Raw genomic sequence first — 13,606 nt, forward strand, 5'->3', positions numbered from 1 at the left:
CTATTTCTTGTGTGTTCTTTTTTTGTGTACTCAAGCCTATATTTATAGAGTCTCAAATTCGAGAACCCTAAATAGAATGGGATTTCAATCCCTTTTGGGTTTTAATTCCTCAACCCAGTCCTACCCAAATTCACCCCTATTTTTTCAGTTTTTCCCATTTTTCTCCTTTTATTATTTTGTTATTTTTAACAAAAACCAAATGTAGACCCTAGATAGACTGAGGTGTCTACAAGTATAAAAATACATATACTACTAATTCAATCAAATCATCAATAAAACTTATCTTAATATGTTCTATTTTACTATAAACTAAAAAATTGGATGAATATCTTAGAAATATTGACTTAATATATGTTGTATATTTTTATTTAATTTAGTTTTAGTACTTGTATTAGTATAAAAAGTTATAATTTTAACTTATTATTACGTGTTAAACTACGAATAATAAATTAATAGTATTTACTCCTACTTTTCAAGTCATTTAAAGTTGAATTTTTTTCTTCTTTCTTTCTTTATTTTACAAATTTCCTCATACACCATACATTGTGGTTATTTTCTTTTTACATATGCACAAATCAATGATATTATATTAGTAGATAAATAATAACTTAGTAATTAATCATTAAAAACTTAAATGTAATCAATATAACTTAGTAATAATAATCGATAACCTAATAGTAAATCAGTCATAACTTAATAGCAAATGAATGATAATTTAGTAGTAGATAATTGATAACTTTTTTGTAAATTAGTAATAATATAATAATATATGCATAATACCTTAATGGTAAATCAATTATAATATAGTTGTAAATGTATAATAACATAGTACTAGATCAAGGATAACTTAACAAAAAATAAGTGATAACTTAGTAGTTAATTATTGATAATTTAGTAATAAATCAATGATAACTTAATAGTAAATTAGTAAAAATTGAATAGTAAAATAATTTTAGTTTAATAGTAATTAATTGACAATAGAAAATTATAAATAATTTAGTAGTAAATCAATGATAAATTAGTAGTAAATAATTGATAATTTAGTAGTTAATCATTGAAAATTTAAAAATAAATCAATAGAACTTAGTAGTAAATCATAGATAATATAATAGTTAATAAGTAATAACCTAATAATAAATCATGTATAATTTAATATAAATCAATAATAATTTGATAATAAATAATTGATAATTTAATAGTTAATCATTGAAAATTTAAAAGTTAATCAATAGAACTTAGTAGTAAATTATAGATAATATAATATTTAATCAATAATAACCTAATAATAAATCATGCACAATTTAATACAAATTAGTAATAATTTGGTAATGAATTATAGATAATTAAGTGATAGATTGATAATAATTTTATAGTAAATAATAAAAAATTAAATAGTAAATATAAAAAATATAATAGTAAATCATTGATAATTTAATAGGAAATTACTAACTTAGCAGTAAATCACTAATAACGTAATAATAAATTATTATTAACTTAGTTGTAAATCAGTAATAATTTAGTAGTAAATTAGTTTATCATTAATAACTTTTTAGTGAATCATCAGTAAATTAATAGTAAATCAATTATAACCTTTTAATAAATCATCAATAACTTAGTGGTAAATCACCAACAATTTAATAGAAATTATTCATAACTTAATGACAAATCATTGTTAATTTAGTAGTAAATCATTAATAATTTAGTAGTAAATCATTGATAATTTAATAATAAATAACTGATAACTTAATTGTTAATTATTTATGACTTTTTTTATACTTAAAGTTGCCAAGAATTGAACCATAATTACTAGCCAAAATGAAGTCAAAACTTTCATTATAACGGTTAGGATAAACCTCCCATAAACTTATTCAACAAAAAATTAGTGAAAAAATATATAAAAAAAAAATGAATGAAATAATAATGTTATCCTATAAAAAGAAAATTATCTCCTATATTATTAGTAGACTTTTTAAATTCCATGTTTCATGGTTGCAAATGCATAATAACATATTAGTAAATAAATGATAGATTAATAAAAAAACATGAGCTAAATTAATAGTAAATGATTCATAACATAATAATAAATTAATAATAACTTAATAGTAAATAGTTTCGATTTAGTAGTAGTTAATTGATAAACTTAATAGTAAATCATAAATAACTTAGTAATGAATCAATGATAATTTAACAAATAATCAATAAAAACTTAAAAATATAATAATATAAATAAGTAGTAGTTAATAATCAATAATTCAATAGTTAAATAACTTAATAGTAAATTATATATAGTTTAATATAAATTAGTGATAACTTGATAATGAATTATAGTTAATTTAGTAATAAATCTATAATGATTTTGTAGTAAATAATCAAAAATTAAATAGTAAATCAATAACAACATAATAGTAAATGTATAATAATATAATAGTAAATCATTAATAATTTAGATGTAAATTATTGATAACTTACTAGTAAATCACTAATAATTTAGTTGTAAATCAATGATAATTAAGTATTAAATTAGTTAATCTTTGATAATTTTATAGTAAATCATCAATAAATTAATGGTAAATTGGTTATAACTTTATAGCAAATTATTAGTAACTTAGTAGTAAACATCAACAATTTAGTAATAAATCATTCGTAACTTAGTAGTAAATCATTCATAAATTAGTTGTAAATCGATGCTAATTTAGTAGTAAATCATTAAAATTTAGCATATATCATTGATAGTTTAGTAGTAAATCACTTTTAACAAAATAATAAATCAGTGATAACTTAATTGTTAATCATTAATAGATTTTGTTATACTTAAAGTTGTCAAGAATTGAATCTTGGTTAATAGCATAAATGAAGTTATAAATTTCATCTTGGGAGATTAGGATAAAACTACACAAAATTGTTCAAAAAAAAATAGTGAAAAAATTCTAAATTTGAATAAAACAATAATGTTATTATATAAAAAGAAAATTATCCTATATTAGAATTGAATCCACACTTTCTTACGAGAATCCATTGTTAAATATGATAATACAAATTTTATTAATGATTACTAAAAATATATCTTAAGTTATAAAAAGGTTACTAAAATTACATCAAGAGGTTACCAAAATTTTATAAATGGTTACAAAAATTATATTATAAGTTATCAACATAATATCGAAAGTTACCAAAATTGTAATGAAGGTTGTTAAAATTTTACAAAAGTTATCAAAATCAAAATTATATCAAAAGTTATTAAATTTTACTTATATTGTACCAAAGTCATAATTAAATTATTATTATTTATCATTATTATCATAGGGGGGAGAATGAAGTTTGACAACATCAAGCTACCCCTCATGAGAAGAGGTGTTCATAATTCGATTTTAATTGAATTAACCGACTGAACTGATTTAATTTGGTTAATAGGTCAACCACAAATTAATTTCAATCAGTTAACAAAAATTATTTTAGAGAAATTTCAGTTTTCAGTTAATTCGATTTGAAAACCGAATTAAATGAAATTTTAACTGAAATATTATAAAACCTTTATAAAACTAAAAATATATGAATTTGTCCATTTTATTTCAAGTTATTAGAGTTTTTAACTTAATGTTTTGGTATTTGAATATTTTGTTGGATGATTTTATTTAATTTGTTTCACATATGAGAAAATAAGAATTTAAAATATGATTCAATTTAATGTATTTTATTATTCGGTTAACCAAAAAATAAATCAAATCAACTAAATTAATTTTGGTCGGTTAATTTTTAAATTTTTTAATTTGGTCGCTTAATTTTTGAAATTAAGAAATTTTATTCAATTACTAAAATAAAATAACATAATCTGGTTAATTCAATTTTGAGTAATTTGATTTGAAATTAACCGAATTGACCAGATGAATACCAAGAGCAGCTTTTTGGCTAGAAAATATGAACAAAAATTTGCTTCTGTATACGCATGAGAAAGAGAGCAAACCCATAGTCCATGTAAAAGTTGTTTACATTCATATATCACATGAAAGAAAGAATCTTATCTTGAAGAGATTGCATAATTTTCAGGAAAGCTAAAAGAGAATCTGATTAGACCAAAATTTTCAAGTAACCATAATGCCATACAAGTGAAGACCAATAAAAAAACATAAATTTATGCTTTCATTATAGAACCCCAACCAAACCTTCTTGTAAAGCCACACAACCAGTAACCATTACAAAATTCAAGCTAAACATACGAGAACCAAAGAAAATGGTGAACAAAAAATTCAAAAGTAGACAAGTGTTGTGATCGTTAAGCTCCAAATTTACCCAACCCGTCAATGGAATTTTGTTCTAATATATATAGTCTGTCCAATGATCTTTTGCCTTCTAATCCATAATTTTTTGGGCAATCTAAACCAGTCGTTCTCGGTAAATAACATCGAACAATTCGTGTTGTTGAGTTGTAAAACTTGCCATTTCTTCACCAATTTGGATTGAAATAATACCTCTAAATAAAAAGAAACAAACAAATTGGGATCTCAACATGTAATAATTAAGTTAAATATAGATTAGGATGGCCTCTTTGTAGAAAACAAATTAATAATTTAGTAAATAAAATTTTGTGATTAAAGTCATCAAATTCACGTCTTCCCCAATTTTTTTTTCTTTGCTATAAATAAGGTTGTCATTCTTATAATTAAGCAAGCCAAGAGAAATTGTAGAGTTTCAAAAGAGAAGAAATGCCCAAATCCAACAGCAATGCAGTGATGTATCTTAACTGTGTTCTTTTTTTGCTCTCTATTCTTCACATCATGAACATGGCTGAAAGTAGCCTATTCAAATGTAAGTTTTTGGATTCACAATTTTATATGTTTCTTACAATAATAATTGAAGAGTTTCCTGTTACAACCTTAATTGCATTCTGAATCTCCATTGTTTGTATGTAACATATATTGTTAATTTTACTACCAAACTCGATGGAGAAAACACTAATTTAATAATTTTGATATTCAATAATAAGGTCCTCAAAACCTAAATATTGGGTCATATATTCGATTATAAGGTCTTCAAACTTAAATATCGGGTCATGTATCCTAGAAAAAATAAATAAGAAAGGAGGAATAATAGAAAAGAATTTTGACTTTAAGGTGTGAAGAACACTTTTTTAAAGGCAATTATGCTTTTAGGATATAACAAAGCCTCAAACTTTCTAATCAGAAGTAATAAAAATGATTATACTGAAGATTTATTTATAATGAATGAATAGACATAAACTTCTATTTACATGGTTATGACCTTTTGTATAATCATGACCTTTTGTATAATCATGACCTTTATGAATAACAATCTATTTATATTCAAATAGTTATGACCATTTGTCATATGATAATTATTTCTGTCCAAACATAATTATTTTAAATATGAATAAAATTAATACAAAAATTAATCTTATTCATCAATAATTAAATCTTTCTATCCAATATGAGATACACCACATTCTAAACTACTAACAATCCCCTACTAGTTTGGAATGTTGGTGGTTAATTTTTACCTTTCACACAAATAAATATTATGAATACAAGAAGATATCTCTTGATTTAAACCTCTAATTAGCGTATATCTTAGAATTCTAAGAAAGTTGATGGTGTCCGCAGATTAAACCTCAACTTCTAGTGTTAGAATTAAAAATATAACACACATAATACTTATTTATTCTTCTATTAGAGGTTTATAACCGCTTTTAGCACTATTATGGTCATGTGCTTATCCTACTTATAAACATTTACAAGAGAGACCTCAATTCTTCTTGTTGAAGTAGCACCACTTTTATGTTTATATAGGTAGAGTTTTCATTATGTCTCCATTGCTTTAGACATTTAAAACTCTATTAAGAGCATAAAACTCATCATTCCCATGATGGATCACACTAGTTTCTAAAATTTGAATGAATTTTACTAGTGTTTAATAGACACCTAACAATGACTTGTTTTTACCCATTAAACTTTGTAATTAGAGGTTACCAATTCAAAGTTGGGTTCCCATTATTGGTGTCTAATAGTAAGGTTTTAAATCCATTCTACTTGTAGTACTACTAACCAAATATTTTGGAATGCAATTTCTCTTATGATAATTACCTTCACTTGAGATTGAATCTCTAATATAATCACTTCAAGCTAATATGTCCAAACTTTTTCATTTTGCATATCATTTATATGCTCTAGATATTGTTGCCTCATTCTTATCATTTTAAGAAATAGTTGGTTTGGGTTGTGGCCACAACTCTATACTCATAACTTTCAACCATTCTATTTCCATACTTTTATGCATCTTTAATACAATTATACTTCTAGTACAATTGGAAAAACTCAATAAATAAACCAAACCATTTTAGTCCTTTTAATATTTTTTTAAGGATATTTTTATGACTTTACTTTAATAAATATTTAAACTTATTAACTTGTATAATTTGCTCATAAAATTATACTAAAATCTTACAATACTATGGTGGTAATTTTTATTTCTTTTGATTCTTATCACCCCCACCATGTGCAAGTATGCATTCTTTTATTAAAGGATATCTCATGCAATTATCAAGATATCATATATACTTAATCAAGTTTCCATTTCATTTATCTTTTCACTACTTAGTGGTTTTTTTTTTTAAGTAGGAGGCCTCCAAATCCACACTTAATGAAAGATAATTAGCTGATATATTAATATTTTAATAAAAGTTCCAAAACTTTTTTATTTTAACTCAATATAAAAGTTTATATCAATAAGCAAATTTCAAATATAATCATGCTTCTATAGTCTTCTTTTAAGATTTTTATGTCAATTCATAAATATTTATATGAATCTATTTCATCATAGACACTATTAATAATTTTTTTTATTAACATGAACAAAACCATTTCATCACCCAAATGGATCAAATAGCATTCTTTTTGCTATTATAAAAGTTTTCAAATTCATAAAATCTTTGAATCATTCATGGTTTCCAAAGTAAATATGCTTTGAAATTTTCATTATATAAAATCATAGATGATAAATCATTTGTACAATCCATGAAGTAGACGATATACATAACAAAAATTACCACAACGTGATCAAGATTATGGGTCAATTTTGGCTTATGGCTATTCTAAGCCAACCATAATAATCCATCTCATACTTACAAATCATGTAGATTTGGCTATTAAAATTATTTCATTTATAATGATGGCTTTTAGTGAAAACCAACTATCTCAAATGCTATCATGAGTTTTCAATGCATATAGTAATTGCCCAACGGCTAATTCCAAGTTCATGATTCTTGAAACCTCTAAACTTGATTTCAAAATTTTATGAGAACTTTATTTTTTCATCATTGTGTAACCTATATATGTCTGTTATTTACCACTTTTAATTGGTCATAACATTTTTTAATATATAATAAATTCAAACTTTATTCATAGGACCAATATGCCTATAAACAATAAAAGTCCATAGTATATTTAACTACAATTTCAAATACTTTCATAATCATTTTGTGACCAATATATTCAAATCTAGATCTCCAAATCAATGCAAGTCATGAAACATGAATCCATAGAATCATTTCATAAAATAGTATAAATAATAATTACAATATGAGTTCTACTCATATTTCATGCAAAAATTCATGATGAATTTGCATTGGTTAAATCATTGATTGGCTAACTCTAAAGCTTATGGCTAGCTTATGGCTTTTACAAACCAATATTATAATCTAAGCCCATATCATAATATGGTATATAACTAACCACATCTTTGCCATTGTCATGAAACTATTGAAAACCTCAAAAAGTTGTTCACCTTTTCATTTTAATAGCCTACAAAAGGCCATTTTTCTGGGTACAAGAAGCAAAAATACATTCATTGTCTTTAACCAATAATGTATTAATTGGATGATGGCATTCTATCTCCATAGTCCATATCTTTTTATATGTATAAGAAAGAAAACTCCATCACATTCAGTTATTTTCGTAATATATGGTGTCATAACGTCTAGATCTGGGAATCTATCGCTAGACATTGACTTTTAGGAGTCGCCACCAATCTTTTTTTATCTAGGTACGATTGGTCACCTAAGGAATCTGTCCTTTCAGGGAACACCTAAGTTTAAGGGTCCCTAAAAGAATAGGTTCAGGTCTACTAACCAGAACAGGATTCGAGAGTTCGGTTACGTGTGAGGAAGGTTATAGCACCCTCACAACGCCCATCAAAAGATGGTACCAGCTTAAATTTGTGTTATCCAATGAGCCTTAAAATTTTACCAAGTAATTAATTATTGAAAATTATTCTCAATTGACTCTAATACTTTTAGCAAAAAATTGAGAAAATTCCCTCACCTCGAGAATATGCAAGAAAAACCACTGTTTCACTTGCAGAGGCTCGATCGTCGGATTATTTAAAGAAAAATCAAAATCAAAATCAAAAAAAAAAAAGAAGAAAAGAAGAAAAGAAGGATTTTTCTTGTGCATGGAAAATTGATACTTTCAACTTTTCCTCAAAAAATGATTTTTTTGAAAATTTATTTTTAAGGAAAATTGATACTTTCAACTTTTCCTCAAAAATTGATTTTTTGGAAATTTATTTTTAAGGAAAATTGATACTTTCAACTTTTCCCCAAAAATATTTTTTGAAAACTTTTATTTTCAAGGAAAATTGATACTTTCAACTTTTTCCCAAAAATATTTTTTGGAAACTTTGATTTTCAAGGAAAATTGATACTTTTAACTTTTCCCCAAAAATATTTTTTTCCCCAAAAATATTTTTTTTATTTTTATTTAAAGAAAATAGAATAATAAAACAAAATAAAAATGAAAATAGATAAAAATAAATAAATAAATAAAATAAAATAAAGTAAAACAAAAATAAAAATAAAAATAAAATAAAGATAAAAGAATATTAAATAAACCTAATCTAATAAATAAAAAGAATAAAAATAAATAAATAAAAACTTAGAGCGGCTCGGAGTACGGCTCGGCTCGGCTCACGGCTTGAGGAGGCAAAACACGCACGGGTCAAGAAGCGGGTCGACGCTCGGGTCGAGTCAGATCTCGACAAAACACGCAGATCCTCTGGGTCACTTAAGGCAAAAACGGTGTCGTTTTGGGAGGGTATATAAGGCTATTTCCTTCATTTTTCAGCAGAAAGCTTCTCCCCTCTCTCTCTCTCTTCCTTTCTTTTTCTCTCGCTTCTCTCTAAAAAGGTCGAAGAACTCCGGTTGAATATTTACCGAATTCTGGAATTTTTCGTCAGAATCTGGGTTTTTCACCGAAAGTTTACCAGAAAGTTGGTTGGTTTCTGAGATCCTTCATCGAAAACTGGGCAATTGGCCGGAAACTTCAAACTTGGCAGAAATTTTTGTCGAAAAATTCAACTTTCGTCGGAAAATTAACCGAAATCTGGAATTTTTCATAAATTTCCAGAAAAAAAATCTCCAAAAATCTTCAAAAAATTTCTGCTAATTCTTAGAACACTTCTAAACATTTTCTTAGCCTTCTATAATTTTTTATCCGCCCTTTTTCTCTCAATCAGTAGCTTTTGCTCACTATTTTTCTGTTCTGTTGCTTCTGTTCCAGAGGGTCCCTTTTATAGGGATTGATCAGAAGAATTTCTGATCAATCTCAATTCCTCTTTGGATCGGGATTCAATCATTGAATCCAACATGGACTCTTCTGATTGAATCCCAATCCAATTTCCAGCCAGATAAATCAAAAAATAAAAGAAAAAAAATCAAACGAAAATAAATCAGATAAATCAAAGAAATTAACAGATAAATTAAAATTAAATAACAGATAATACATAAATATTAACAGGAAAAAAAAGAAGGAAGGAAAAAAAATAATAATAATAAAAATATATACATATTAATAGATACATAAATACTCAAGAAAATAATAATAATAATAATAATAAAAGAAAAGAAAGAGAAGAAAAAAAAATATAAAATAATAATAATAAAAATAAAAATAAAATAGAAATAAAATAAAAATACAAAATACAAAATAAAAATAAAAATAAAATGAAGAGAAAGAAAAAAAAAAGAAAAAAAAATATATATATAGACTTACCCATTTGGACCAGGCCCAATTGATCCGGGCCTGGACCAAATTGGGTGTCTACATATGGTAAACTGTACCAATATTTTTCATGCCATCACAAAATGGAATTAAACACATGCATGTATTGGTGCCTTTGGAATATTGAATTTACATGTTCTTTTCTAATTTATAAACACGCCTAATTAGACATTAATGAGCATCCTTCAAAATGCTAGTAACTAACAAATGCTTTAATATGCTTTAATTATATCAACATTTGATTTATAAATGACTAACAAAGATAGAATCATACAAATAGCTTGACTCAACTTATTATCTCAATTTTGGTGCCATGATTTAATAATAAAACTAATCTTGTAGCCAAATCTTATTTTATGCATATATTCTCTACTTGCATCTAATTTCTCATGATAAATTTTTTTACCAATTTTTTATTGTTTTCATAGAAATTATGGGACAATTTGCATGTTTTATATATAACAAAGACATGACAATTAAACAATCGGCCATTCCATTAGAACCCAATTTAATTCGTTACTTGATAATAAGTGATAATTCTTTTGGTTGTAGATCAATTCAAGTCTTTCTCTTTTATGTTTTCAAGCTATTTCCCATCTCAGTCTTTATAAGTGTCGATTTTTCAAATAAATATAATACAATTCATTAAACCCAATTGTGGAGTCAATTTCAATATATGCATAAACTTATGCAATGTAATCAATTTTTTTAATAATTGCTGATAAAAAGATTGACTGAATGAGATAAACACATTAACAATTTATTTCATTAGTATGCAAAAAATAAAATACATACCTCTAATGAAGATCTTTATGAAAATTAACATTTTGGTCCATAAAAACATTAATCCTTTAACACCTTGAACCTTCTCTAATATTCATCTCCAAATCATGCCAATTTCTTTTTCTTGTATCTTCCTCATATAAAATATAAATTTCTCATAATTGCCTTTAAATTATTAGAAAAAATAAATAAATAAGAGAAGAGGAATAATAGAAAAGAATTTTGGCTTTAAGGCATGAAGAACTCTTTCTTAAAGGCAATTATGCCTTTAGAATACAATAAAGTCTCAAACTCTCTAATCAAAAGCAGTGAAAATGGTTATACTAAAATATTTATTTATAATGAATGAACAGATATAAACTTTTATTCAGATGGTAATGACTTTCTGTATAATCATAACCTTTATGAATAACAATCTATTTATATTCAAATAGTTATGATCATTTATCGTATGATAATTATTTTTGTCCAAACATAATTATTTAAAATATGAATAAAATTAATATAAAAATTAATTTTATTCATCAATAATTAAATCTTTCTATCCAACATGGGATAGACCACATTCTAAACTACCAACAATATATCCAATTATAAATATTATAAATCATGTTAATAAGTAATTTTGATATTCCAACCTATCTCACATCCGATTATAAGATGTTTAAAACTTATATTAAATTTGAAAATTTATATATTTATATCGTATTTATTTAGTAGAAAGGTGTAAATTATGAAAATTATGATTTCACATTTGAAAGCTCAACTAGCATTATTTTCAATGGGATCATTTCATGAATTAGTTGTAATTTGTTACTAGTAACTCGAAACTGATGATGATGTTTGCAGTTGGGCATGCAAAGGCCAAAAAGTTGACACCAAATTGTCTCTCGATTTCTGGGGCACAAGATACTTGTTTTAGCATCACTCAAGCGTTCAATTTGACTTCTGATTTCTTCAATGAGATTAATCCAAATCTTAACTGCGACCAAATCTTTGTGGGTCAATGGCTCTGTGTGGATGGTTTTCTGAGCTAAGATTTGGAAGAAAATTTTGTCAAAATTGGTTTGAAAATAAAGGGTTAAATAAATTGCTGAAGATCCTGCAGCTGATCCTTCATTAAAAGTTCTTGGAAAGAAACCTTTTTTCAATAATGACAAATCAAGCTCTGTTTTGCTGGAATAAAAATTGCTCGACGTTGAACAACAATTAAAGTTTAGATTCATCTAGTACATAGTACATTATTGACTAAAAGACATACAAGATTTTGATAGGACCAACCAAAAAACCTACTTGATAGTTTGCATATTTATATATTAGCACATATTTATAAGATATTCATATTTTTATTTTTACTTTATCAGATTTTGTATAGGATATTCGTCCTGTTTCTAAACTAATTTGGCTTAATTTGCATGTGTGAATTATTGCTCTCGGCGAATGAATGCATTGCTGTTTGCGGAAGCTTTAATTTTCTGTTCTTTTCAGATTTCTTGGCTTGAAATGTTGGTGACACATGGCGTAGTCATTGACAGACTATCCCATTTATTGGTATGTAGCGATAGATTTTGCAATTAACCTCGTAGATTCTACAGCCTCAAGATTCCAAAGGGCGCTTATATCGGAAACAAGAAGCAGAATACTTCATTAATTGCATCATCAAATGTTTTTTTTTTTCTTACTTACCAACAGGACAGCTGAACATGATTCAATTGGATCATCAAACAAACTGTGTCTCTCGGGCTCTCACTCTCTCTGGACTTTTCTACAAAATTTTATTGTTTATTTAAAATGAATAATCAATATTACCATAGTACCCTTGTTTATTTTTCCTTTTCATCTTCTTAATTTGGATTTATGAGAAGTATTCGATGATCAGACTATCCACTCACCACTCAGTCTGCCCAACCTAATTTGGTTGAATTTAGGGATAGATTTTTATGTTTGAGTCCAGTTTGGTCCGGTTGATTAGATTATTTTATTAATAAATAATATATATATTTATTTATTTAACTTAAATTTAAAATATATTTTAAAAAAGCAATGTAAATAATATATTATTAATAAACAAATTAGGTCAGCTCATGCTTACCTTGTGAAAAAAGAGGTCTAATAAATCTCGTTCAATTTGATTTATGAATTCTTTTAAGTGACATTTCCATTTGATTTTATTTTTATTATACTTGATTTCATTTAAAAATTGATTAAAATTAATAACGTGAAATTTTTATTTTAATTCTTGACATTAAAAGCTTGAAATCCAAATTAATCAAATTAAAATTATTGATTAATTGAAATTATCTCTAACTTTAATACTTATTCCGTCTTCTGTAATTTTTTATTTTTGAAATTTAAAAGAAAAAAAATCTTACTCGATCAAGATGGGACAATATTCGTCAGGTACAGATCCGATTGTTATTTTCCAATTGTAAATCAATGGTAGGAAAAAATATATAGAAACAATTTACACCTTTTACGAATAAAATTTCAGTTGGGGCAGTACATTGCAAATCCGTCTCTAATGAAAGTTGAAGTCGGCTTAGGTTCAAATCCAAAGGAGGAAAGGACTTGCAACCGTCACTAAATTATATATAAGTACCCACACCGCCAATTCGTTACTATTTATTTCTTTCCAATCCCATTAAGCTTTCTATACTACCAAAAACACACCAAGCAGAAAATTTTGGTTTAGATTCTACCATGAAAATTAGTTGGTTTATCAAAAAGATGGGGCAAAGCAGGTGTTAGGCCAAAAG

This window comes from Durio zibethinus, chromosome 27 (genome assembly GCF_047325235.1).
Source record: "Durio zibethinus cultivar Kanyao isolate XHJ-2024 chromosome 27, ASM4732523v1, whole genome shotgun sequence".
Taxonomy (NCBI): Eukaryota; Viridiplantae; Streptophyta; class Magnoliopsida; order Malvales; family Malvaceae; genus Durio; species Durio zibethinus.